Raw genomic sequence first — 26,630 nt, 5'->3', positions numbered from 1 at the left:
ACATTGATTTATGCCTGGATTTATTTGGTTTTCTGAAGGCCTTAAATGTTATATGAAAGCAGACTCACTGCACTGGACGCGGGGATTTTCAGTTGCAACGAGCAGCTGGGAGTCATTTTAGATTTTCAGTGTGTGGCAAGGGGTCATCAAACCATCGATCGAGAAACACCCGTCCATCTAAACGGAGTTGAGCGCACAATCATTTCTTTTATTTTTAGAGCCACTGTTTCTGCTGTGCTGACTTAATGTCTGCTGCTTGTTGGAACAAAGCTTTGCATTTGGGATTCCTAGGGGGGGCATTGTGTTAATCGCTGAGGTTAGTCCGGACTATTAGTGCTATTTGTGCATACAATAATTTTTCCTTTATAGCTGATTAGTATCCCAACAGCAATTTTCAGTCGCGCCAGCAACATTGATGGATTGGTACAGACAATCTGTTACAGACGTCCAGTTTACATTCGGTTCACGTTACCCCCTCAGGAAGGATTTCACTATCATTTATGCTCCCTTAACTCACTCGAGCACCATCAACCATCCAAACGTCCGGAGAGAAGATTGTGGACATGGGAAACAGAAAGAGGAGGTGGGAGTCTTGAATATTATTGTGTGCCTTTGCTTAGTCAAATCAGCATTGATTATTTATTCTGGTAACCTGTAAACTATATATCATTGCTCATATTAGGACATTATATGCAAGTAAATAGTATTAAGTAAGTTATAAACAGGCTGTAAAACATACTTGGACCTTGAACTAACTCTATATAATCAACTCTAAATTATGACATACACGCTCCTTCAGACAACATTTACCCCGCTGCTCTCATCCCCTCGCGGTTGCACTATTTTCTGAGATATAAAGATAAATGAAAGAGAAAATAAGATTATTGCATTAATGCCATCAGTTATGCCCCCACTTATCGTCAATACCACTAATCCTCTGAGGGCCCGAGCCCAGCTGACGTTGGCCCAAGACGCTGGTTACACCCTGGACAGGTCGTCGGAGACAAACAACCATATCCAGACAACAATCATTCACACTCACATTCACACCTACGGGCAATTTATAGTCTCCACTATAAGCTGGGCTAAGACTAAGATGTATGACTTTGGACTGTGGGAGGAAGCTTAAGTGCCAGTGGAAAACCCACACAGGCACAGAGGGGAATTTTCAGAGAAGATGCTGCTCTCCTTCAAATCATCAGCACACAAATAAAATGGACCAAATGTTGGGTCGGTGTTTCTTTGGAATTTCAGTCATGCACGTTACTTGAGGTCTGACCTATCATTAGGATCTGCTGTGGGTATTAAAATGTGTCGTCATATATCTGCTGGGCCCTTATTGACTTCATCTTCAAATTACCTCCACCACTGGAGATTAATTTTTCAGCTACATTTGTTTGTTTGATAGTTCGTTAGCAGGATTAAGCAAAAAAACCCTAAACCAATCCCATTATTTTTTTGTGGAGGGGCGGGACATGGCCCTAACTAGAACCCATGCAAAGTATTTTAAAGCAGGTCTGAATAAATGGGCGGACTCTGGATTTTCTTTTCACTTTTTTATGCAGTGTTTTCCAAAGAATTGATTTAACCTATGACAGTAGACGGGGGTTCACACACACGCACACTTGCACGAGGGTCACTCACACGTGCAACAGATTCTGCACTACAGGTACACAGACTAAAGAGTGCAAGAGAAGTTCTCACATGAGAGAACTGCATTGCACGCCACCTGCAGGTACGCACACAACTACAGCTGTTCTGACTGTCTGCGTGAACAGTAAAAAATGTTGTAGGCAATAGTCTGAGCCAGCAATTGGCAAATAGTGCTGCACAAAGCTATATGATGTAGAGATTATGTTATCATGAGAGGAGTCAAAACATTAATTTGTTTCATTATGAAACTGTGGCGGGTAAAATTTGAATAAAGTGGGTCGCCACAGTCTCGATAATCAATGGTTAGTGTGTAATTTCTTCGAATCTGGTTGATTTGAGATGTTTTCTTGCAGTAAGCAGTAGCAACCACTGTTTAGGAAACATATGTAGAATATTACATAACGTGTTTTTTTTTTTTTTTAAATATAGGAAAGAAAATCCAAAGGCAAATACATCTTCCTGTGAGTAAAGTGTGAGAATGTATGTGTAGCGTTGAGTTCTACGTCTGAAATACTCAGCACTGTCTACAGGTGGCTTCAGCTGCAAAGAGCCACAGGAGCTGTCACAGGTCGACATCATTTCATCTCTCGTGTGCTCGCTCTCTCTCTCTCTCCTGTCCGCCCTCCCTCAGCTGAGGTGTCCGCTGCGATGAAAGAGACGGACAGACAGAGAGCGCTTCTGACGCTGTTCATCACAGCGGGCTAACGAAGAGCTGGACATCCACATTTTTTGTCCTGCTTTTCACTCAGTTTAGTTTTGCCAGTGGGTCTGTCAGCGTCCACGTCAAAGCTTCGCCCTCTTCAAATCCATCGTGACATAACGTGGCCCCACCTCCCGCGAGGCCCGCTTGGGTGGTCACCAAACGTAGACAAATACGGCAAGAGAGAGAACGAGAGAGAGAGAGAGAGAGAGGGCAATCGTGCAATCCTTTGAACCAAAGTCATCTGTTATTTGGCTGAAGAGTAAGAGAATGAAGTAAAAGAAAGGGTAGCTTAAGGTCTATCCCACGGAGCAAAAGACAGAGAGAGAGAGAGAAAGAGACATCAAAGAGAAATTTGTGCAAGACAAAGCCTTCTGGTCTCAATCAGGCTGGTAAACAGTCGAGTGTAATACCTCGTTTTAAATTAGTCACTAATGGGAGCACAATGATAGGACAGCCACTTCTCTGCAGGAGAGAGGAGAGTAGCCTAATGGAAGTGGGATTGCCTTTTTCACCAGCTGAGCCCTGTGGCATTATCTTTCTTGGTTTTTTTTTTCTTTTTTTTCTTTTATTTGGTCCCAAATTAGCAATTTCCATGACTGCACTCCCCCTCGGTGCCGAGCACCTTGTTTGCATTTTAACATCTCCGTTCGGGTCGAAGCAATGGGATCGGTGGGGATAGAAAAAACGAACCTGAACAAATTGAATCATGAGCGGAGGGTAACCTTGAAAACAATCTGGCCGCAATCGAATGAGAGTTTGAGGAGGAATTAGGAGCAAACGAGGAGGACGCACCCCCCCCCCCCCTTCTGTATTCTGTGGCATAATTGATCCGAGAGAGGCCGCCTCGAGTGTCACCCGGGGGAAACCGCACGCGCATAAGCGATGGTCAAACGGCAAATCCCCAGCAAAACGCCTAACAAGCCATTTCTCGTCCATTTGGCAGAACAGCGCTTCATAATCTTATTTATTTTTCTTCTCTGTTCATAAAAGTCCTGTTGGAGCCACTTTGAATATTGATAAGTCTGGGACGCCTGGATGCGTGCCCGTTCTGCTCCAGACCTCCTTTAACATACAGGCACGCTTCATCATTCACATCTGCACTCCTTCACAAACACACACACACACACACACATTACATGCAGAGCCACTTGTCACAGTGAAGTGTGTGTGTGTGCAGGAAGGGCAAAGCAGGCGGAGAAATTTATCAGATGCGCCAATCCGCTTCCCTTGTGTTTTTTTTTGTTCCCACTCTGCCCCTCATCCCACTCTCATCTCACTATCTCCTGCCTCGATATATCTTTAGCCATTTAATTAGCTGGACAGGTAATAAATTCCATGTCTTATGTGCTACCCACCAGTTTATTTATTTATCTATCAGCCTTTTAGAGCAGGACGGAGTCTGAGGGCCCGGGCTCCATTACAGGCCCGAGTCGCATCTCCAGCCTTTTAAGGTTTGAGTCATGAGCTAATCAAGCTGACTGTATGGGCAGCATGGGGGCAGTTGTGTAAAGTTGGGCAGCTGCCGCACACAACATTTGCAGGAATAGATATTGGACACGTGCATCTCGTGGATACATAAAGTTACCTTTAGAGCTATTGTGTGACGCAGGGAAATTATCTCAGTGTGAGTCCGTGTGTGTGTGTCTGTGTGTGTGTGTGTGCGCTCCTCTTTGTGTCCGTGCCAGATGAGAGCTTGTGCGACCAGGTCCCTGCCATATCGCTTCATTTAAGACTCAATGAGCTGTCCCGAGAGCTCATCGCCAGAGGACACATGTGTGGGCCAATGGGACGCCAGCGAGGTCAGGGCACTCGGTGATTCTCTCTGCTCACTGGGCCTGAACAGCGGTGCTCCGTCAGCACCTCCACCGGTTTGGTGTTTAATATGAGATCGCACATATTCATATCACAAGCTCTGCTTAATCCCCCCCCCCCCCCCCCTAATTGAATCAGGCCGGATTTGCAGAGCTTGTTACTGTTAGGCCTCAGTGACAGGCGAGTGTACGTCTGTGTATGAGCGTACGTGCACTGGGATAAGCATGTATTAAAATCATTAGCTCTCATCCCTCACCATTACTGCGATTGGCAGAGCTGGAGAGTGGCGAGCTGTCGAGGACGTCCTAATTAAATGCTCGCAGTGTGGTAAAGTTTAACTTGTATGCTGTCATCGTAATTGGCCACTCTGGCAACTCTTAGCTTTCAGTACGAGAGCTTTGTGTTGTCTCTTATCTGAACGTCAGACTTGTATCTGCTCTAATGTGTCACTTGGTACGGTGAATAAGAACAAAGCTGTGGTTATATTGACGGTTATTATCGGCCACACGCACTGAGCTTCCTGTCAGGATTCTGCTGTTTCCATATGTGTAATATGCCTACGTTGTTTTGTTTTTTCCCCAACAGTTTTTCTATTCTACCTGTGTGTCGTTGGTTAATAACATCTGCCCAGGAGGTTATTTTTAAACCCTTTAAAAAAAAGTAAAATTACACAAAACCTGATGGAACAATGGGACGTTGAACAATAATCAACATAACATTTTTTCTTGACTCCAGACAAAGGGTCAGATCGAGGCTTTTTCTTTACTTTATGTAACATTTTGCAAAATATGGCATTTTTTGACATTTTCACCAATGTCCCAGACGAAATAAATTGGACATACATTATTTAGGGGACTGAAATCTATGAGGGCAGTTTGGTTTAATTTAAGAGGAATATTTGAGCCTTGGCAGAGGCACGCTCTCAACTGAGGGCTATTCTAGTTCGTTTTCATTTAGTAGAACCTTAGTTACCACATGCTTTTATTAGATTTTAAATGTCTTCCTGCTTCCATCTGTTTTCACGGATCTTCCTGAATTTGACTCTTGTCGACCTGACCATCCTTTTTTGTGTTTTTGTTTCATCAACCTCCGAACTGACTACTCTCCGCCTGGACATTTGCATTCGGGTCCTTCTCCTGTGTTCCTGCTGCAACATGCGCAAGACCTTAAAAGCTAGGATTATCCCATTTTGCCCGTTTCTCATTTCCTTCTCTAAACACTGGTCTGTGCATGACTGCAAATACTGTATAAGCAATTGTGTGAATATGCATTTATAAATGTATGTATGAATGTATGTGTTTCCAAGTGCATTTTCCTTCCAGAGCGTGCAGCAATATCCCACAGAGGAACAAATAATGGCAAGAGTCAGTTCAAACCGCTCAGAGTATGAATTTCTGGTGTAATTTTACAGATACTTAAACAGAGGCTGCTGTCGTATGTAGAATTCACTGGACTCCGCTGATAGAAAGTGAAGTTTGTCTGTCTATTTCTCTGTTTATAACAATATCAAGCTCAAAGTTCAGCAACGTAGATTAGGAAAGGTGAAGGTTAGTAAATCTATGCACCTATGTACTAAATGTCAAATGCATTGTGTGTTTGCTCGTCATACCTTCTGGAAGTTCTGTAGTTTGAAATAGAGTCTATGTGCAATAGTTAAATATGTGCCTCTAAGTGTGTGTGTTCACGCTGGCGAGCTGCTCGGGTGCTTGATCGAGGGCCATTACATTCTCGTTAGTTCTGCTCCAGTGCTCCGGGTCTGGGCCACAGCTGCCCTCGCTCCCCGAACACAGGCAGAATCGCACCCAAAAGGCCCCCCCCCCCCCCCCAAGAGTCCCTTATATGTCGCTCTCTCCCTCTGCTTGACCACCCAAGTGTCTATTATGTCATCTTCCTCCCTCTGGACTCTATTTCACACTGTAGAGAGTGTTCAGCAGTGTCTTCTGAAGGGCTTCACTGAATCCAGAACTTGTTTTTCACTGCATGAAAAAGAAAACACATTATTCGGTGTACTTTTAAACAAATGTAACTGTAATCCAAACGCACAGCTTATTTAGTTAGATCTATGTACTTCCATGCAAACATGGGACATACCGTAGAAATGCCCACTGTCAACATTTCCTAGGAGGTTACCTTTTCGTCAAAATGTCAGTTTTCTTAGTCAGCAAGATTCTGCAAAAACCACCGAACCAATTTCCATGAAATGTTCTGGAGGTGTATCGGGAATCCGGGAATTGTTTTTCACGTTCTGCGACATGGTGAGACAGGACGTTAACCTTGGCAGAGGTGTGCGCAGTCCCAGTGCCATTCTGCTTCAAATGTTGTGCCCAATCATATTTCAAGAGAACATGCAATAGAAATGGCATGAATGTGGTGCCTGCTTGGCGTAGAAATCCTGCAAATTAAGTGTATTAAGTTTTAATTAAGTTTGAGTCCGACGTATTTTCATATTTTTCAAGTGTCCCAATGCTTTTGATTGAAACTGAAACATATCTCAGATATTGTTGAAGTTCTGTTAATACATAGCAGCCTTAATAGCAGGTACATAATATGTTATTATACATGATATGCTGCTGATATTTATATTTCTAATTTTCTAATTTCTAAAGGTTGCAAAAGCTCGGGTGGATAAATTGCATGCTGTATTATTTATTACCCTAAACTTCTTCCCCTCCATCTAGAACATGTTATTCCGATCTTGTATTAAATCTCAAACAGTTGAATAAATAGTCTATTCCTGTGCTGTTGTGTGTGCACGCCGCATGAAAAGCCTACAAAACCTGTCACACAAAACCTGTCCATTGTCTTGGACAAATTAATTCTGACAGTCAAACCAAAGAGTAAGAAAAGAACATGAAGCCAACCGCTGTTTCAACATTAAAGTCAATACAATTTGATCCGTTTCTTTTACACATGGCAGAGACTACAGGGGAGCGGATCCTGACTCAGAATCATTGGACAGGACACAACTTCAGAGAGCTGACAGGAAACCGCGAATCAGATCGACAATGAAATAATTTATTTACAGGCCCTGGTGGCTTTACCCTGTCATCTTTGCCGAGGGGTGGAATCAAACTATCTGCAAAAAAGAAACGATCATCTACAAACAAAGAAGACCGAAAACACAGAGAAGTTCAAAAAAGAAAAGTTTTGGGGGAAGAATAAGAGTTTCTTCGCCGGGGTTTTGGAAGGGAAAGTCAATGTGGGGGCGCTGCATGTAAGTAACAGTGGGTGAAGCAGAAGGGAAAGACGCACTGTCATACGCTGATTAGGACAAAAGTCAGTGAGAGGGAAATTGAATGAGAGTATTATTCATCCATGGGCAGCCTTCCATCACAGTGGTCTGAAAATACACACACACACACACACACACACAGAGTGAAAAACAGACACACCCAAGCGGACCAGGGAGACAAATGGATGCATTTCTCAACACTGCAGAGTGCACTCCATTCTCATTCAAATTCTATGGCGGAGAGCAGAGAGTTTGAGAACAAGATTTGCTCTTTTTATCACCCGAAATACATTTACCTCAGCAGCGAGTGGTGGAGCTTTATCTTAATGAAATCTATCCCTGCTACCGATCTAGCTGACATTACACTGCTCCACATCTTAAACAAGCGGCCGGGTACCAAACCTGAGAACTACTGGTGTTTTGTGTTTGTTTCTCTCTCTCTCTCTCTCTCACTATTTCTCTCTTTCTGTGTGCGTGTGTGTTCGCAGGAAAGAAAGACAGACAGACGTTTTGTAGCTTTATATTCCTCATCTCTGTGGATGATTGGGATATTTTTGTCAATGAGTCACTGCGTTTTCTTTTTGTTAGTTATTCCTGGTGGAAAAACAATGATGAGTAATTCGGCACTTCCTGTGTGCGTGTGTGTGTGTGTGTGTGTGTGTGTGTGTGTGTGTGTGTGTGTGTGTGTGTGTGTGTGTGTGTGTGTGTGCAAGCGAGAGAAAAAGAGAAGTTCCTGATGCACCATACATAATTCAAACGTTTTACATCTCTACATTGTTTTTATTTCCGTCAACAGTCACACATCAGTGCCTTCGCAGTAAATGAAGCATGCCGACATTATTGTAAAAGTGGGTTTCACTGTCGGCTCTGTGTGTGTGTGTCTGTGTGTGTGTGTGTGTGTGTGTATGTGTGTGTGTGTGTGTGTGTGTGTGTATGTGTGTGCTTTTCCTTTGACTTCAGGGGGTTAGTCCAGGACATGGACGTGGTGGCTGGCACACTGCACTGCCCTCAGATCTGTCTTGCATTCTTAACGAACGTAATTGGCTCGGACAGAAAAAAACACATTTAAATGGTGATGAACAGATGGCATTATTCACCAGTCTGCATCATAACAAGAGGCTGGCGCCCCGATCTGCCGGAGAAGCAAGAGGTGAAACTTCAGAAATCATCCTCTTAACTCGGGACATCATGGCGGTAATCAGATGTAAATTACCTAGCCAAATAAACCTTTGATTAGCTTTCCGTGCGTGCTGTTTCTGTTGCCTCTGGCCTGCCACTGGTTCCTGCAAACACAGCCGCATTCCAATATGTCGCGGGGAGCATGTTAACACCTGAATGAGCCGTGTAGTTTTACATCTGAGTAGCTTTTATATGTTTGTGCCTCACACATGCCCACAAAGAGTTGCTATAATAACTCTATAGCACTAATAATGCCAGAAATCTCCACAAACATCAAAAGAAATGCATGCACACTCCTAAGACATGAATCTGAGCAAAGTGTTTGGACTGAGGATAAAGCAGCAAAGCTCCAAATAATAAGCATGTTTGCAGAGGGTTGCAGGTTATAGTCGTCTCCTTCCTCTGGCTCTGCTAATTAAAGCCGGCACCAATGGGACACAGAGGGAAAACAGTCTAATATAGCTATGGGCTGGAACAGATGCTGCGCTTTGATGAGCACGGGGGTTAACCTATCATGCAATGTCTCCAGTCATCAAGAGAGGAGCCGGAGCGGGTCGGCTTTAATTACCTGAAGAGAACCGGAGAGCGTGCGTTTAAAGAGGCAGAGTTCAGTAATCACACTTTTACATGAATATGAATAAATCACTTGGACCAAGAAACTGGTGGATGGAGGTTGTCCTTCATATGTCTGTGTGAGGGTTTTTCATATTTGTACTGTCTCATAATGAAGATTAACTGAGATTCCTTCACTTGGAGATTGGGTTGACAATATTTATCTTAGCTAATTGGCCACACCCACATTTTGAACACCAAACATGAAATAAGTTATAATGTAGTATCATAAATAATGACTATTTAAGCAAAGGCAATGTTTTTAACAGGCGGAAATGTGGGTCTGACATTGTATGTGGTTGGACCACTACATCCATTCAATTCAATTGTGTTTGTCTTATAGCGCAGTGCCTGTCGTCACCTGCAGTGATTGAGCCACAGCGAGTAACCGTCTAGACAACAATTAGACCCGATGGCGAGGAGGCCGACTGCGGGACTCAATCCTCAGAACCATGAAGCTGTGCCACCGCTGGTGCACAAAGAGTTGTTTCATTTAAAGTCTAACTCAGTACGCAGAACCCCGCCCGAGAGAATCCGTGGTTGTTGTCGTTGTTGTTGCTGCGGTGAACTCATTGTTGTCGTGATCCACAAACATCACTTATGTTGATGAGTCCTAGCCGCCGCTGCTAAAGAGCACTGGCTGTCTGTTTATTCAAAGTCTGTTCGTATTCAATGTATCACGGGTCCAAATTCAACACTGCACCTCCTTTGGCCCTTAACAACTCACATTCCAAGTTCGAAGCCGATAAACGGTTAGTTCCACATACAGATAGACAGAGAGTTCTGGACTCATTGGATAAATATCGCTAAATCACAACATACACTATCTCGAGGCAATTTACACAGTATCTTGACAAAAAGCTCTGCCTCTGCCGGTTGGGGAGGGAGGAGAGAAATGGGGGGTGAGAGGAGAGGTGGATGGACAGAGGTCGGGAAGAGAAAGAGAGGGGGAGAGAGAAGAGAGACAGACCAGGAGCAGTTGTGTTCCTCATGTGTGTTGTCTTATGTGAGCTATGTCAGGCTGTTTGGTATAATGACAATAATGGCAGTAATGATTTTAGATATAATGGTGTTATTAGTGATAGCGGCCAGTTAATAGTGGTAATTATGATAATGATGCTAATCAAGAATGAAGAATTATATTCATATGCAACAAAATGCTTTTTCTTCTAAAGATAGAATGAAATGATGTGTTAATGAAACGCATTGTAATTGTCAGGAAGTGGGTTGATGTTGTGCGTACAAAGCGCAGGACTGTACCAGAGACCAGGGCTTCATCTGCAGTTAGAGATTGAGGAGACAAAAGCATTTTGACAGTTAAGTCATTAAGGATCTAACTGAAGAAAGTTTCCCCCGAATATGGTAATGCAGTATGGTAAGTATGGTATTAATATTTGAAATATTATGAGTTCTTCTTTGTGAGGGAAATCTGACAGGATTTTTTTTTTTTCACGAGACGATTGACGACTTCAACACAACTATTTATTCTGGATGCACTGAGGAGACCAGGCTGATGAGTGATGAAATAAAGATTCTAAAATAAAATAGGAACCAAAACAAAATAGACCTAAACTATAAAAATTCCATAGCACTCTGCTTCGAGAGGATTTACAGGAATTAAATGCAAACATGGCAGATTTTGTTACCCTGTGTAATCAAACATACTGGCATGCAGTAAAATTATCACAAATATGCCACTGTTATGAACTGTAATATGCGTGTATACTTCAGTACTGCTTTGTTGAAATGGTTTAAATGCACTGGGAAATTGCAATAACATACTGTTGCCAGTATTTTCTATGGTTTTATTCTTACAGTCTTTCCTACACAAACGACATACACTCATTCAGTTCCTTATTTGTATCTCAATAATAAAAATGGACTTTTGTTTTTTTTTCCACCACAGCGAAGTTCAAGATCAAGACCTGTGAAAACTGAAATAACGCAGCGCTGGTGCGATTCGTGTCTAATGAGCTGTTTGTTTCAGCACCACGGACAGCGACAACACATCCTCGCAGACACTGTCAACACATCGAGGAGGATCTCATCTCAAGTGTTGGAAAGAAACAGATTCAGACCAGATAACAAGAGAGTTCTGAAATGACATAAGGATCATCAGATGGATGTATCATCATATCAGGGAGCCCCGGTAAGAGATCAAGCCGATGTTTATTTTGACTGTTTAACTTCAGAAGAGGAGAAGTCAGATTTAGACATTAAACATCTTCGAATAAAACTCAAATCGAATTCAATTAATGTAACTTTACTTTTTTTCCCCTCAATAAATCTAAAAGAAAGTTATTGGCTGCACTCCGTCTTTGTTTTGTGTTGCCTTTGAAAACAGTCAGCTGTGGCACAACTGAAAATGCAACAAAGCAGCGGCGGATCATTAGAGTATTTTTATAAAATTAATTTTAAAAATAAACTTTGTTTATCGACTCATTACAGTTTTCTTTAATTGTGCTTTGTGTGATGATCAACAATTACTCCAGCAGTGCGCTGGTGCTCATGGCTTCCAGATTGTTGATCTAGTCATGCTCGAGACTGAAAACAGACACACACACACTCAGACACACACAGTTCATGCAAATGCACACACAACAGCTGTGTGAATCCAACTGCTCTGGAAGATTCCAATTACCCGAGCTTCAATGATCCACAGCAGCACCGCCTCCTGTCAGTGCTCTAATTTAGCTTGTGCTAATTAAATATTCATTCTAACAATCAGCACCACAGGGTCTGGTTGTTGGCAGGACCATTGATTGCAACAGTACAAGAGCATAAATGTGTGCGGATATGTGACACATGTGAGCTCGCCGCCCGTGTGTCACATGTGACCTTTAGAAGCATGTGCTGCTCTTCGTTTTTTTTTTTGTCTTTCCTTCCTCTTCTTCTTCCTCTCTTTTTTCCCCCCTCTTCCCTCACTTCTCCCGAGGCCCTGCAATTAGTAACTAAGCTCCCTCTCTCTTGTTGAAGAAAGGGGGGACCACCCCGTGCGAGGGAAGCCCGAGTGATCAAGCCACAGGACAATCCCTGAGATTTCATTAAATCTCCATTTAAGGTTTCATCAGCCCCAGGGAGAAAGGAGGGAATGGAGGGTGGAATTTGTGGAGAGAGGCGGAGGAAGACAGCAGTCGTTCCAATCTCTGATTTCCCGTGTTGAATACAGAAGAGGGGAGAGGAGGGCTACATGTTGCCTTGGTGACCACAGGTGTGCAGGGAGGCGCGCACACACACACACACACACACACAAACGTATCAAGTGCCCACTCTTAGTGCGACGTTTCCTGTGGATTTTTCAACGACCTCCCTCTCACACAGAAGACACAGGCGCAGATATCACCTTTAACAGGGGAAAAGTTTAGCTGTTGACTCTGTGTGTCACTGCAGATGATCAAACAAACCAGGGGAAGGATATAAATCTGAGCGGCGCAAAACATCCATTAAATTCAGCGCCATGGTGGCATGCTGTGCAACAGGATCGAGGACTTGTTTGCTTCAAAGGAAAGGTTATCATGCCGTTTCACAGAGATATCCAAGCTGCCGTTTCAGTTTTTAATCTCCAGATTCATGTAACTGGCTTATTTCCTCTGAGCTGAACATGTTTGAAGTAATAAATTATCAATGCAGTTTTTCCCCCTTTTTTCCCCCTCTAAATACCTTTCACATCACTGCTCGTTGAACTCCCTCACACACACACACACACACACACACACACACACACAGACACACACGTGCACTCACAAAGACACACAGCATGTTTCGACTAATTAAAAACAGTTACTTTCTGGGGTGGTTTAACTCGCCTTCCCTCTCTCTCTATACAGTATTATGACATTAAACACGTTATGTTGACAGCCATGGCGTCCTCACATTTACAAAGTCCCACACATGGACTCAGAAACAATAATTAATCCAGAGGATTTAAAAGGGCTACATGTCAGCATTTGATTTTAAAGCATTAAAAAAAAAATGACCTTGAATCATCAACAAAATGTAAAACAATAATGGTTTTGACATCATGTTAAAAAAGTGTAAATATTGTGTTGCAGAGAGTATTGTTAGCATGCTAACCAGCCCTGGTCCGTCTTGTAAGAACACGTTGTACAGTCGTATCTACATGCAGAGAAACAGTGCTGCCCAGAGTTTAAGAATTCACATTCGGCTAAAAAGAAAAGAGGTGAGAGAAATAGAAGAAAAACAGGAGCTGACATTGGCAATGCTTTCCAGCAGTGGTGGAGGAAGTACTCAAACATTCTATGTAGAAAAAGTAAAAGTACAAACAAATAAACAAAATGTTATCAAGTAAAAGTACCACATTAAAGTTACTTGAGTAAAAGTAAGTACTTGCTTTTAATACACTCAAAGTATTGTATGCAACGTCTACAACAACATTAACTTAGCCTATTGTGTATTTAGTTTGATACAAGAATACTACAGACTCTTTATCAATGAAGAATGCTGCAGACACATTGTCATATTAATTAATGACTGCGTGGCCTTTTCTGTCTAATGTTACCTGCCCACTCTGATTGGGTCAGTGGACCGATTCGACAAAAAGGAGGATTCGAAAGTACAAATATTTTCAGATATATGTAGTGGACTAAAAGTGAAAAAATATGCAATATAGACCACTAAGTAAAGTATGTATACATATACAAAATAAATCTACTTGATTACATCCCACCACTGTTTTCTCTTGGTGAGTATAGGAAAGCAGTTTGCTATTGAAGATGCAACATTTCTTCTAAAATGGGAATTAAACCGCTGTTAATGCAAATGTTGGCTTTATAATGACATTAGAAACCTACATTTAGCACCTTTGACGTGTTCATCCTTGGGATTATTTCTCTATGCTTTTAGTCTGACTGGCATTTCGTATTTTTGCAAGTGCCCTTCTGGCCCATCAGCAGCTCTAATGAATGCACAGGAACTAATGCCGGAGACTCCTTGATGCTGCCAAAGAGTTATAAGCCATTGGGTTGTCTTCTACATGAGGTTTTTGAAGTGCTCCTGTCCATCTCAGTTTGTTTGGCAGTGTGGTTACATACACCACTGAGCCACAGTCAGACTAAACGATTTTCTACCAGAGACCTTGCAGTCCAAAAAGTACATTGTATATAAAATGTAACTCTCAGAACTGCATATGAAAACACTTCATGAGAAGAGCAGTCGCCAACTGTAAGTAATGTGTTTATGGGGTTTCATCTATCTGGTACAATATACACCATACGGATGCATTTCTATACAGTGTGCTCTGCTTCCTTGTGGAAGTGATGAACCCGTGATGAGGAGATAGGAGGTTGTGTAAATGAACATGAATAATGCATGGCCCTGCTCTGAGCGCCTGGCAGCTGCATTTGAGAAGCCCTTTGTAAAAGGCTCTCAGCTTGACGCACAAGAAAACTTGCCGGTGCCGCGTTGTGTGAGGTGAATGCAGCATGGAGATACTGCTGGAGTCCTGCGGGGAGAGGGATACAGTATATAGTTAACGGCGAGAGGAGATGCCACGAAGCCCAGCGGTTTAACATGCTCCTGAGTACCTTAGCATGATTTGTGCAGCACAGAGTCGGTTGTGTTTTTTCCAGCCTGCGCATCGCATTACTATGGTTGGATGTGGGAGTGGTTATTTCGAGTAGCTGGGTAGATTGAGGTCAGATCCAGATCCCAACACAAACGAGCAGCTAAGGGGTTAGCTAAAGCACGTTGCTGCGGTAGTTTACTCCTGGTCCAGAATACATTATTTGGGGATTTTTAAATATGTGACCCACCGGGGGTTGAGTTTCAGTGAGTTTGTTTTTGAGTGAGAACTCTCTACTATAAGCCAAGGGAGGTTGAAACAGAGTAGGCAAACCAGGCAACTGCTCGGGGCCCAGCGCTGAGAGGGAGGCCTCCTGAGAACGGCTGATTACATTAGTCCAAAGCGACAACTATTTTGTGAGAATGACCTAATAATCTAGGATTGGCTATGTAGAGGAGACTGCAACAACACCCCAACCAGACCCCAGTTAATGAGGTTTTTGCCAAAAACTTCATTGTAGGGCCCCTTAGCCCCCTTTTGCCCAAAGTCCTTTGAAACGCTCCAGCTCTTATGCTAAACCTGTCCCCCCCTGCTATCCATAAGGGTTGCTGGACCTCTTCATTGTTTATCAAAGAGGGAGTCTTTGGAAAGCTGCGTGCACCTCCCCCCCCCCCCTCTACATGTAAAGCAGTCGTTTGAGAAGAGGATATGAGAAGTCGCATGCAATCGTGTCAGCTGTAAGTCTCTTTTGACAACAAGGGCTTTGAGCTAAATAAACAACTGGGGCAGACTTTTATTAGAGTGGATAGGTTTCTGGCATCAAAGCCTCACCTCTGTTTTGACGGAAAAACTCTGAAACATTCAGATTGAATTCATGAATACAAACAGAGACTGTGACAGCTGGCGAGGAGTTTTGAGTTGGAACAGAGAACGTCTGCGAGAGGAAATGAAATGCAGCCTCGACTGTTTCCTCTCACACTGCGTATGAGCAGAGACAAACTCTGGCACCGGGCCTCCGCAACCCCCCCCCCCCCCCCTCTCTCTTCTCCCAGTGTCTGCTGCTGTTACCACTGTACGTTCACAGCCAAATGATAGCATATATCAAATACTGTATAGACACCATAAATAAGCAAGCCTTTTAGCTGTCACTGCTGTTCTTGGATCAGCCTGCACCTTTTTTACGGTCCTGAGTTAAACAAGAAAAGGAAAATAAATAATCCGGCAGGTAAAAATCATATACAATTGGTGTGTATGTCTGTTGAGATGCACGCAGTGTGTATGCGTGTCCTTCTGCGCTCTGCGGTGTGCGTGTGTGTGTTTTCTCAGAGAGTTACTATCACACACACGGATCAATGGGGAGAGATAGTAAAAGTATGACTCTCCACCCTGGAGAGACGCCATCGATTTATGACTGTGACCACATGAGACCTGTTACTGAGATTCTAACAACTCAAATACACATACACACACACACACACACACACACACACACACACACACGCACTCACAGACACACACTGAGATATTCCCGTTCTTTTTTTCATCATTAGAAAATGAAGGTGCAGCTTGAATGCTTTAGGTTTCACCAAGAGCGGTGAGCAAAGAAAGCCAGGAGAGTATTTGTAATATATTTTTAATTAAGACTTGGCCATTGTGCTCCTTATCACAGTCATGGTGACTGGTCAGAATAGGGTGATATTTATCTTTTGTTTTTATTAAGAAGATGATCTCATGAGAGAAGCTGTGTGTTCAGTGTAGCCACTCAGAAATATTTGTTAATAACATATTTCTTTATCTAACACACAGTCCCAGTGGAGACTCATTTTGGTTGGTTACACTATTGCACTCGACAATTCTATATCCTGGACTAACTGTGGTGTAAGAAACGGATTATTCCAAGTTCCACTCGTTCACAATCATTCAATTGGCATTCAATCAATAATATATATATATTATATACTGTACACCGTTGGCTGAAAAGATTTTTTTTTTATTATTTGTGTTGAAAAATCAGTTTTCAGACTAACAATGAGAAAATCAGCTACTTTGATATTAATTTGTGATTGAGGCATAATCATGTCTACACCTTGCAATATAATTTTTTGTATGTTACCATGGAAGCTTGTTTGCTACTGAATACCAATTTACCTGCCTGTTGTTAGGCCTTATGAAGTAAAAGAGTGGGAGGCCTGTAGATTTAAAAATAGCCAACGAGAGCGAGCTGACCTGGAAGCTTCACCAACCAGATGTTGTTCAGAAGGGAAACATGGCTGCGTACAGCGTAAATATACTTTTTGTTTCCAGTGACAGGCGGACAGGATAAAACGAGGAAAAACGTGTGGAAATTAAGACCACAGTGTGAGTGCTTAATAATGTGTCATGTTGTTTGTGCAAAACATTACATAAAAGTTGCAACTAACTTTGAGGGCCGTCTATGTTCATGCTTGTTTTCGTTTTGAAGTCACGTTTGATCGCGCAAGTTTCTGCAAGTTCCCACGTCTCCGCAATCACCACTCAGAATTAATTTGTTTAAACGCCAAGTGTGTGGTTCTGCGTCTCGACTGTGTGCGTTCTCAAGAAAAAAATATAAAAAAATTGGTTACATATGTCAATATGTCTGTGGACGCCCACGTTTTTAAAAACAGTTGAGATTTGAAAATCCTCCCGTGTGCGGCGGCCATAGAAGACAGTCTTTGTTGCCAGACGCCTCCTTCATCCTGATTCTTGGTTGATGACAGTGACCCCTTCTCTGTTGAGGCTGTGACTGGAGCTGGTGCTGCCCTGTTCCCGATGTTCATTCAGTCTCTCGCTCAGGGTCCTTCTCATTGTAGCACCACTGCAGCTGCTGTATGTGATATCACCCCCCCCCCCCCCCAGGCTCCCTCTCAGAGGAAGTCCAGTCTGAAGTGGACACCAGCAGAGATCTTAACGTGTTGGATGAATTGATGCGAGAGCAGAAACCTTGACCACCTGACATCTCGAGAGGCTGAATGGAACACCGGGAACACCGGCTTCCTTTCAACACCGCACCAAAGCCGACATCTAGTCCTTCAGCATAAAAAGCAGTTTGTTATATTTTTTCACATCCTTTACATAAGAGATAGAGAGTAATACTCAATCAATAAAACAATGCAGAACTAAACACCCTATTACGTACAATGCACTGAATACATATCGCGTCCTTTGAGGAAGCCAGTAAGTTAATATTCAAGCCAACAGAGTGACCTGGGGGCTTTTCCATATTTGATTGAATTTAGATTGTTTAATTAATGCTTGTAATACAGCATATTATGGTGATTCCTATTGTTTAAAACCTCTGCAGTTACTGCTCAAACGCTTCTTATCAAAGGACCAATCTCTGCACTGCATCACGCCTGCATGCAGATGTTTATATACTGTATTATTAAGAGAATACATACTGTGATGTGAATGCAGACGAAATGATCCTTAGAGCCATCTATTATTGGTTTGTTTTAGTGTTACATATCATGATTAGTTTCAAATATCATGTTGAGAAACTATTGGATATTTAATATGAATCAAATCCTGGATATTCAAACCCCCGGGAGGTTTAGCTGTCTTCCTGTGCAGATTCCGTAGATCTGTGACGAACGAGCAGGAAGTTAAATTTTATTGTAAAAGGCTTTTGTAAGGAGAAATCAATGTGCGGTTTCTTTACCATACAATTGGCAGCCTCAGAGCCAACTCAATTGGTAAAGGAGTATTATGTCATCTCTCGAACATTGCTAAGATAATAACTAAAATGGTTGAAGAGCACAAGAATGCTGTAGAGAGCACTGAACGAGAGGCGATGCCAGGATTATATTTATAGACAAACTATTTAGCGAGGAAGTGAATGAGCAAGAGATTCGGCCCATATGTTTATTGTTGCACTTTTTTTTTATCGTAGTTTAGCTCAGGGGTGCTAGCAGAACTCCAACTGGTATATGACACACGATAAATGCATTCACGCCACGGGACCATTAACAATGCTAAAAAAAAAAAAAACGGGTGAAGGTTGGAAATGCATGTTTGTTCACCACACAGCGCACAGTTGCATCTTTATTATTTTAAACTTATATAACCCAGAGAAGTGTCCAGCAAAAGTCAAAAGAGCAAAGAGCTGATTCCCTGAGGCAGCATCATCATCATCCAGGCAAAGAGAGAGCTAGAGTGCAAAATCTAACTCAGGTACTACAATGAACAATTAAAGAGAAAATTCCTCCCGTCAAGCACTTTGTTAAATAGAATAGAATCCAATGCCATCATCACTTTTTTTTATTCATAAGACAGAATAATAAAAAAGAAAAATCTTAAATTCCATTTCTAAGAATGACGATTGGATGATGCATTATACTTCTACATCTACTGGAAATAAATTTGGACGGATGGATGGACACGAATGCACGTGTGTAATGGAGTGAAAATGAATAAAATGAACCAGAACATCAAGTGCTGTGACAATCCATCGTAACCATCACGATACTGCAAACAAACCCAGTGTATAGTATCCACTGTGTCCCTAAATAAATCACTGCTCATTTTTCACACTTAATTCAATGCTCTAATGTTTTTTGTAACCTGGTCTCATCCTTCTCTGTCCTCCCGCTTTATGTCAACCCAGGATGCTGCTGCACATTAAAACCTCCCCCTGCATCGGGGGGGCTGTCGCCTTGTCATTCCATTATGAGCCCCCCTCTGTAACTTCAACTCTTCCAGTGGTGGGGGGGGGGGGGAGGGGGTGGGTGGGGGGGGGGGGCGAGCAGCATCAGACAGATAGCTGAGCAGTGGGCTATCAATAATACAAAGACACATCCCAGAGTGGATGAAATATACATGAAAAACTTGCCACGGAGCAATAGAAGGGACATATTCACACACACACACACACACATGCGGTTACACTTGTCTTTAACTTCTAACTCAGTGTTAAACTCTGGCTTTAAATGCCACACCATTATTATTTAAAGAAAGATAAAGGAGCGGCATTTATAAAGAATCTGGCAAATGAACTCCGCTTTTTCTCTTGATTTTACTCAAGGCCGTAAAGGGTGTTGTGACATCTCGCGCCAAATTCGCTTGGAAATGAGCAAATTGGAAACTTGCTTTTCCCTGTTGAGGACTAATGTCACATGACACGTTGGGTTAGCGGTGCTGTCTTGCAATTCTACATCTCCATCACTTAATTCCTCTCTAACTCGCGCTCTACTACTTAACGTCCCCTTTCCAACTCAGAAACAGATTTTACTGCCTCTTCCTTATTCACTCGCACCAGAGTTTATTCTCTCCCTTTTTTTTCTCTGCAACACACAAGCGAACACACACAACATCCCTTATCCGATGGATCTAATGATGGTCCATCTCTAGTGGATGGGGTGAGCCCTCTCCTTTGCTTCCTGCTTTGATCCGGCCTCTGATAGGTTGGGGGGGGGGGGGGGGTCACGCCAGATATGATTCATGATTAGTTGTGCTACTCCTACCTGGGGAGATGGCGGCTGTGGTCCTCTGAGAGCAGGAACTCATTACGGCAACATCTGAGAGAGCCGTGGAGGAGCAGGAGATGAAGGGACACAGCAAAAGGGGGGGTTGAGAGGAAAACAGTCAAGTGGCAGCCGAGTGTGGGAGGAGGGGGATGAGAACAGGAGTGGCTGAGGAAGCGGGACGTCTTACATGATGAAAATATGGTGCATAAAATGGGAATAAAGAGGAAGAAAGCGGGATGCAAAGAAAGTGGCAGATTTTACACTTTAGTTTTTTTTTTCGTGGGGTGGAGAAATGAGCCTGAACAAAAAGTGGTAGATGAGGTTGAAAACTACGACTTAGTTCCTCTGATCTGAGATGAAAGTGAAACAGTGAGAGGGAGGAAGAGACCCGAGCAACAGAGACTGACGTAGGGAGACGGAGGGAGCGAGCAGTCGCTAACACAGACGGCACTAATGATACCAAATTCGGTGTCATAACTCCAGATAAAAACAACAAGTGCACAAAAACAAAGCAGAAGCCCCTGAACTTCAAAACAATTTAATTGGAGGCGCTGGATGCTACAAGTGCGTGGGTGGTTGGTTTTTGCTCGCTATGATCTATTCTCTCGTGCTCCGTGGGGCCTCCAACAGCTTCTCACTTTGCATTTTTTTTAGAACACATTTTAAATCCACACCAAGCCTTCAGATCAACAAGTCACCCAACTTGAAACTCAAATATGAGTCATTTGGCCTCGGGTTTGACCCTGAGTTTTGTGGCGGTATCTCAGACCTTAATTGTCATGGTAACAACAATTTAGTCACAGAAGCGCACCAGGGTCAAATGCAATGGATGTTAGTGTTCATGGCAACGATAAAAAACTATTATTAAACGTGGTTAAAGTTGTGATACGGTCATGGTTTGGGTTTGGGAAACCGACCTTAGATCACCCAAATCAATAATGTGCAACTTGTTAACCTTAAAAAAGCAGCTTGAAAATTTGTTTGATGGTTCCGTGACAGCCGCGCTTTCATACACACTCTAAATACGTGCTCTTGGACTTTGTAAGGTCGGTGAGACGTTACAATCTCCTGCGAAAAGTGTGTGACTGACTGATTCAGGCTCAGCAAGTTTAAGAGTAATGCCAAACTGCCAGCAATTATCTCCAAGATTAAGTGAGGGGGCGCTGCGGCTCATTAAAGGTTACACAGTTGTTGTTAGGGTTAGAGATCCTTCGTCGTCATAGTTACAATGAAACAATCGTGGCTGAAAGACACCATGTTGACAATCTTACGCAGGAAACGAACAGACAACAGTCTCTTGTGTGAAAAACCTGTGTTTTGTCGACCCACCATTTGCCACGGTTCCTCGAGGTCACCGAACAATAGTAACCATCTAAAGGACAAATACTGGGTCCATTGGTCTTTTGTAGAAAGTGGCTTATGACCAATACAGACTTTGATTCTATTTAGACAATTTTGACACATTTCCCAATAATCATATAATTTGCTTCCCGGCGTTGTTCTGTGTGGATTAAAATGAGGAAGACATCTCTACTGGGAATCTTTCCCAGGCCAGTGGGGGCAACTGGAGCCTCAGAGAAGCAGGGGCCTCCGGGGAGTCTCTGCTCTCTATATACCGCAAGTGATAAAACAAACATTACAGCAATTTCATGCAGGCTCGGCTGCTGTAATGGCGGACGCGCATTGCGAGAGTTGAGCATTCTCTGTTACTAATTAAGCCCTAAGATAGTAAAGCAGAAGGAAAAATAAATATTCCAGATCAGACTTGTTTGAGAAAGCCTCTGAGAAAACAACGAGGTTATTCATCCTGAGACTTTAAAGCTCGCTGCAGTGTGAGCACGACGGCGTCATGCAATATAAAACTGTAATACGCAAGTTGGAGGGTGACAGATTTCTGAAGATAAATACGCAGAAGATGACTAAACATGTGTGTCCGGATGCGCAGACGTGTTTTGATCTCCTGCCTGCGTGTGTGTTGAAGTGAAGTGTTTGGAGGCTTTGATTTGTCATCTCTGTGATGGAGACAAAGCTGTTTGATGCCTTTACGAATGGCAGTCGGCCCTGGGTGACTTAAGTGCAACTTGAGGGTTGTGCGACTTTATTCCTGTGAATTCTTGTAAAACATTGCCGGTGTTGATCTTCGTTTGTTTTGTTTCCAGTTATGAATAAGAATAAAAAGCTATGCGACTCCAAAGACCTATAAAACCACAATGCGTGTGTGTGTTTTCATTGCACCCATTCCAGCCTGATGATCGGACCGGTTTTCCATTTTATTGTACAGTTAACATTGTAAGATAACTTTGCATACTTTGAAAATCATAATTTAAATAACAACCCGTGCTGGTGTGTAGTTCCCTTCCACCAATGTTGATGGCTGTCGTTACATTTCTGGCTCTGGCATGTGAAGATTATATATTATATTCTTAAAGGACGAGCTTGCTAAGCTAGGCTAATGGTCTACTGGCAGCAGCTTTATACATCATGAACAAATATGAGCGTGGTTTTGATCCCCTGATCGAACACTCAGCAAAAAAGGACATTTTCTGAGATGTTGAACTCGACCTTTAAATCTACCTTTTCTTTACTCGGGTGCTTTAATGACCAGGATGTGGACAGTGCTTCAGAGATCAGAGATCATACAAAAAAACGATTTAATAGTAACTTACAGCAAATATCAGTCATGATGTCCACCACACTGTGGATAGCTGTTGGTCTCTGTGTGTCCGCCCTATGATGGACTGACGAGCTGTCCAGGATGTTACCCCACCTCCCGCTCAATGTCAGCTGGGAGAAGGGATAATACACAATGGATGGATGGATGTCAACCATCTCCATCTTATTAACTGTAACACAGGTAAACAAATTAAATAAGATACATAAAATCATATTACAGTTTAAGGATGTCCCACTTATTAACAAATGCACAATATCCTACATGAGGCATACACTGTATGTACAAATATGTGTAATTGCCTATGATGATCATGCAAATCCTATCAGGACGCATCTTTGAAACAATCGTTTGAAGGATTTGTCCACCCCCCCCCCACACACTATAGTGATGTACAACCACGTATACATACAAACCGCCATGCAGCTCAGATAAGTAAACCATCTTGTGGTGTGACAGCACAGAGGCAAAGGAACTCTTTCTAGGCTCAGATTATGAACCATAATTGGATTGCATAATAATCCGCTCAAGTGATTTTCTGGATTATGCCGCTCTCACGGGGGGTGAGGGAGGGACAGGAACGGAACGCTTTGGTGCTATCGGGTCTGATAAATATGATTTGTTTGATGGTTTTTTTGATTATGTGATTAAAGAAGCACAAAGCTTCACCTAAATTGACATGTCAGTGCTACACTACTCAGCCTGAGATTGTTTTTATAAGCCTTATGAAAGAAAGAAAAAAACATCAAAGCAGAAAACAGTTTACTCTAATAATGTCATTTCATCAAATTTGCGGAGGATACTATCGCTCTTCAGTCTATGGCAGGGCAGAGGGGATTGTTATTCTCAGTTTGTTAGTGACTGTGTCTTCTTTTAGTTTAATCTTCTCAAAATTGATGATATTGGAATAGATTTCCACTGAATCCAACAGGTAGTTATGTCAACAATCTGTTGCAGTCAGCAACGGAAAAACGATGAACTTGTTGTAGATATGTTTTATTGCCTTGTTTGGCTGCTCACAGACAAACCCTTTGACACAGCTACTGTACAGCTGCTATTTGTGGTGAGGATCCAGAGCAGCTCGAGACTGTCCTGCCCATAGACTCTATATAAAGATGGACGACGTGTCTCCACTTCCTCCTACTGTCACTGAAATGAAGCCAAAACATCCTGGAAACGAACACTGTCATCTTACGCATCTGGAGTCAGAGTCTGCGCCGCAGCAGTAGTGAGGTCACATGTACACGTGTTTGACCAATCATGAATCTCAAACGTCAATCATGACATCCCATCTCCCATTTTTACAGCATCAACTGATAATGACTTACTGAAAAAAATATGCATTGGGACACACATCAGTGTGATAAGAGTAGTCATGTCATCCATCTTCATATAGAGTGCATGGTCCTGCCCATCAGTCTGATGAGACTCACAAAGAAAGTGTTAACTGATGCTTTAACTAATTATCTTCACAGCATTTATCTGAGAGGTTTCTTCATTTCTTCTGATTAGTGGCACTTGATTGCTCCACTAGCTGTGGCGTGTTGTTTTATTTTGAGTTTTTTGTTCTTTTGTTTATTTTATTAAATGTTCTTGAGTGATCGAGTCGGGCAGGGTGGGTTAAATACTTCATTTCCAATTTATTCAACGTCTGTCCTGTGTCATCAACATCATCCGTCAGGTCCCTTTATTTGTATCTTGATGCACATTAGTCCCTGTTACAATACATTGTCCTGGTTTTACTCACGTTAAGAATAAAAAAAAGGTTTTGTGATTTTTCATATCTCTGTATGTTTTTAACATGTCAGGTTACTGTTTATCCCTGTGTTTGTGGCCTCTATATTACAGTATCTGTCTGTGTTGGAGAAGCAGGTGATAATAATACAACACTTTTATTTATGGCTGTCGTGAACATGTATTAAATATAATATATATTTTAGGCCTCCACCAAGACAGAGGGTATCAATTCAAATTCATTCACTCGTTAACTTCAGCAGTAACAAAATGCATTCACCTGCTAAATATCACTAAACCATTGTTTATAGCTGCTGTTATATGACTAGAAGTAACTGCTATTTTTATTAATGAGGAAATAAAATAACTTATCAGTTGTGGCTCATTTAGTCACACCTTCGAGGTTATAATGGAGTCCAGTGCAGTGATGTGCATTTATCTCAGGAGCAAAGATGTAGATATTAAGCTGATGGGCTTCCCATATTAAAATGCCTACATTACAATACATTAATAACATTACATTGATTTAATCCTGCTCATTTTATGCTTTTTCTTGCTCAACCTTCCAACTGACAACCTGACTAGAGATGGGACCACACCAGCACACACTCAATATCGTCCATATTGAGGATAATATTGTTATGTTGGCATGGAATATAATTTACCTAGTGCCACATATGGTGTTCTTACACAGAAGTGTGAGAAGATCAATTCAACAAAAATCCTCTAGGACTTCCAGATCTAGACTGATAAACTGGTGATGGCTAACCGCCCTCACATCGTGGATGTCAGAGATATAGTGATCCCAAGTGACAACTACATCAAGAAGAATGAACATGAGGAGCTTGAAAAAATACTTCAACTGGTAGAGTGGCTCCAGCAGATTCCAGGAATTACATCCAGGATCTGTTAAGATCCCACCCAGGACCCTCAGGCTCCCAGGACTTGTTTATTTCTTCCTCCTCTTTGGTCTCCTCCAGCTGATGGCACACTAGTTGACAGTCTAGGCTGACCTTTGTCTACAGTCGACTCTGAATGTAGTTCTAGTAAACACCTTGGTTATCTATAACCTCGGTAATAAACATATAATTCAACTGGAAGTGAAAACTAAAGGCTTTGCAAAGTTAAACTTTATGGTGGAACAGTTGTATTGCATTAGCTTGTACTGGGGTACCTAATAAAGTGGTCACTGAGTGCATAATATGTAAGCTGTTAAAATAATATGACAATGAAGACAGAGTGTGGTTCTCCAAATACGTGTTTGTTTTGTTCATCCAGTGATCTGTTGGCATGCGTTTTATTTTTGCCTCATTCTTCATGATTTACACCAAATAAACACGATTTGAAAAATAAGTAAAGAAACACCATCTGTCATTTCATCTCTCATCCCTGGTGTGACTAAATGAACAATTGTTGGAATTTCTTTTTTTTTTGCAAGCATAGCTCAATGACAACAGGGATGTTTATACTAATACAGCATGTTGTGTTGAATCTTTGTGTTGCACTGCAGCACACTATGTTGCAACATGGTAGAATCAGGGCAGATCCATACAGTGGCTGCTCCAAGATGTATGCACATTGCATCATTAGCTTATCAAATCAGTGGGAGATGGTGAGATGTGCAAAACTGGATGATGCCATTTCACAGCCGTGGAGACGAAGAGGACAGCAGAGCACCATAATGGTCTCATTGTACTTCATCCATCGTGAGCTTATTTCAGGAAAGATCTCTCGAAGTTACAGATGGAGGCTTTACGTCGCGCTTCACAAAACCACTTCCATGGCTCTTTATTAACCATCTGTTGCAGACTCCAGCCGATCCTTGGTTAGCGTCCACAGCATCCAGGCTTTTAAAATGACGGAATATGGGTTCCCCTTAGCGACTTGGACACCATGATCTTATTATCTGGCTCCATAAAGAGCTTGTTCCCGGCTTGTTAGAAAGACATTAGATCTAAATGATCAGTGCCCAAACAGGCTACACAGGCCTCTTCCTAGAGACAGTTAGCAACCAAGAGTAAAGAGGCCAC

Source organism: Hippoglossus hippoglossus, chromosome 11 (assembly GCF_009819705.1).
Source record: "Hippoglossus hippoglossus isolate fHipHip1 chromosome 11, fHipHip1.pri, whole genome shotgun sequence".
Taxonomy (NCBI): domain Eukaryota; kingdom Metazoa; phylum Chordata; class Actinopteri; order Pleuronectiformes; family Pleuronectidae; genus Hippoglossus; species Hippoglossus hippoglossus.
This window is presented reverse-complemented; position numbering follows the sequence as displayed.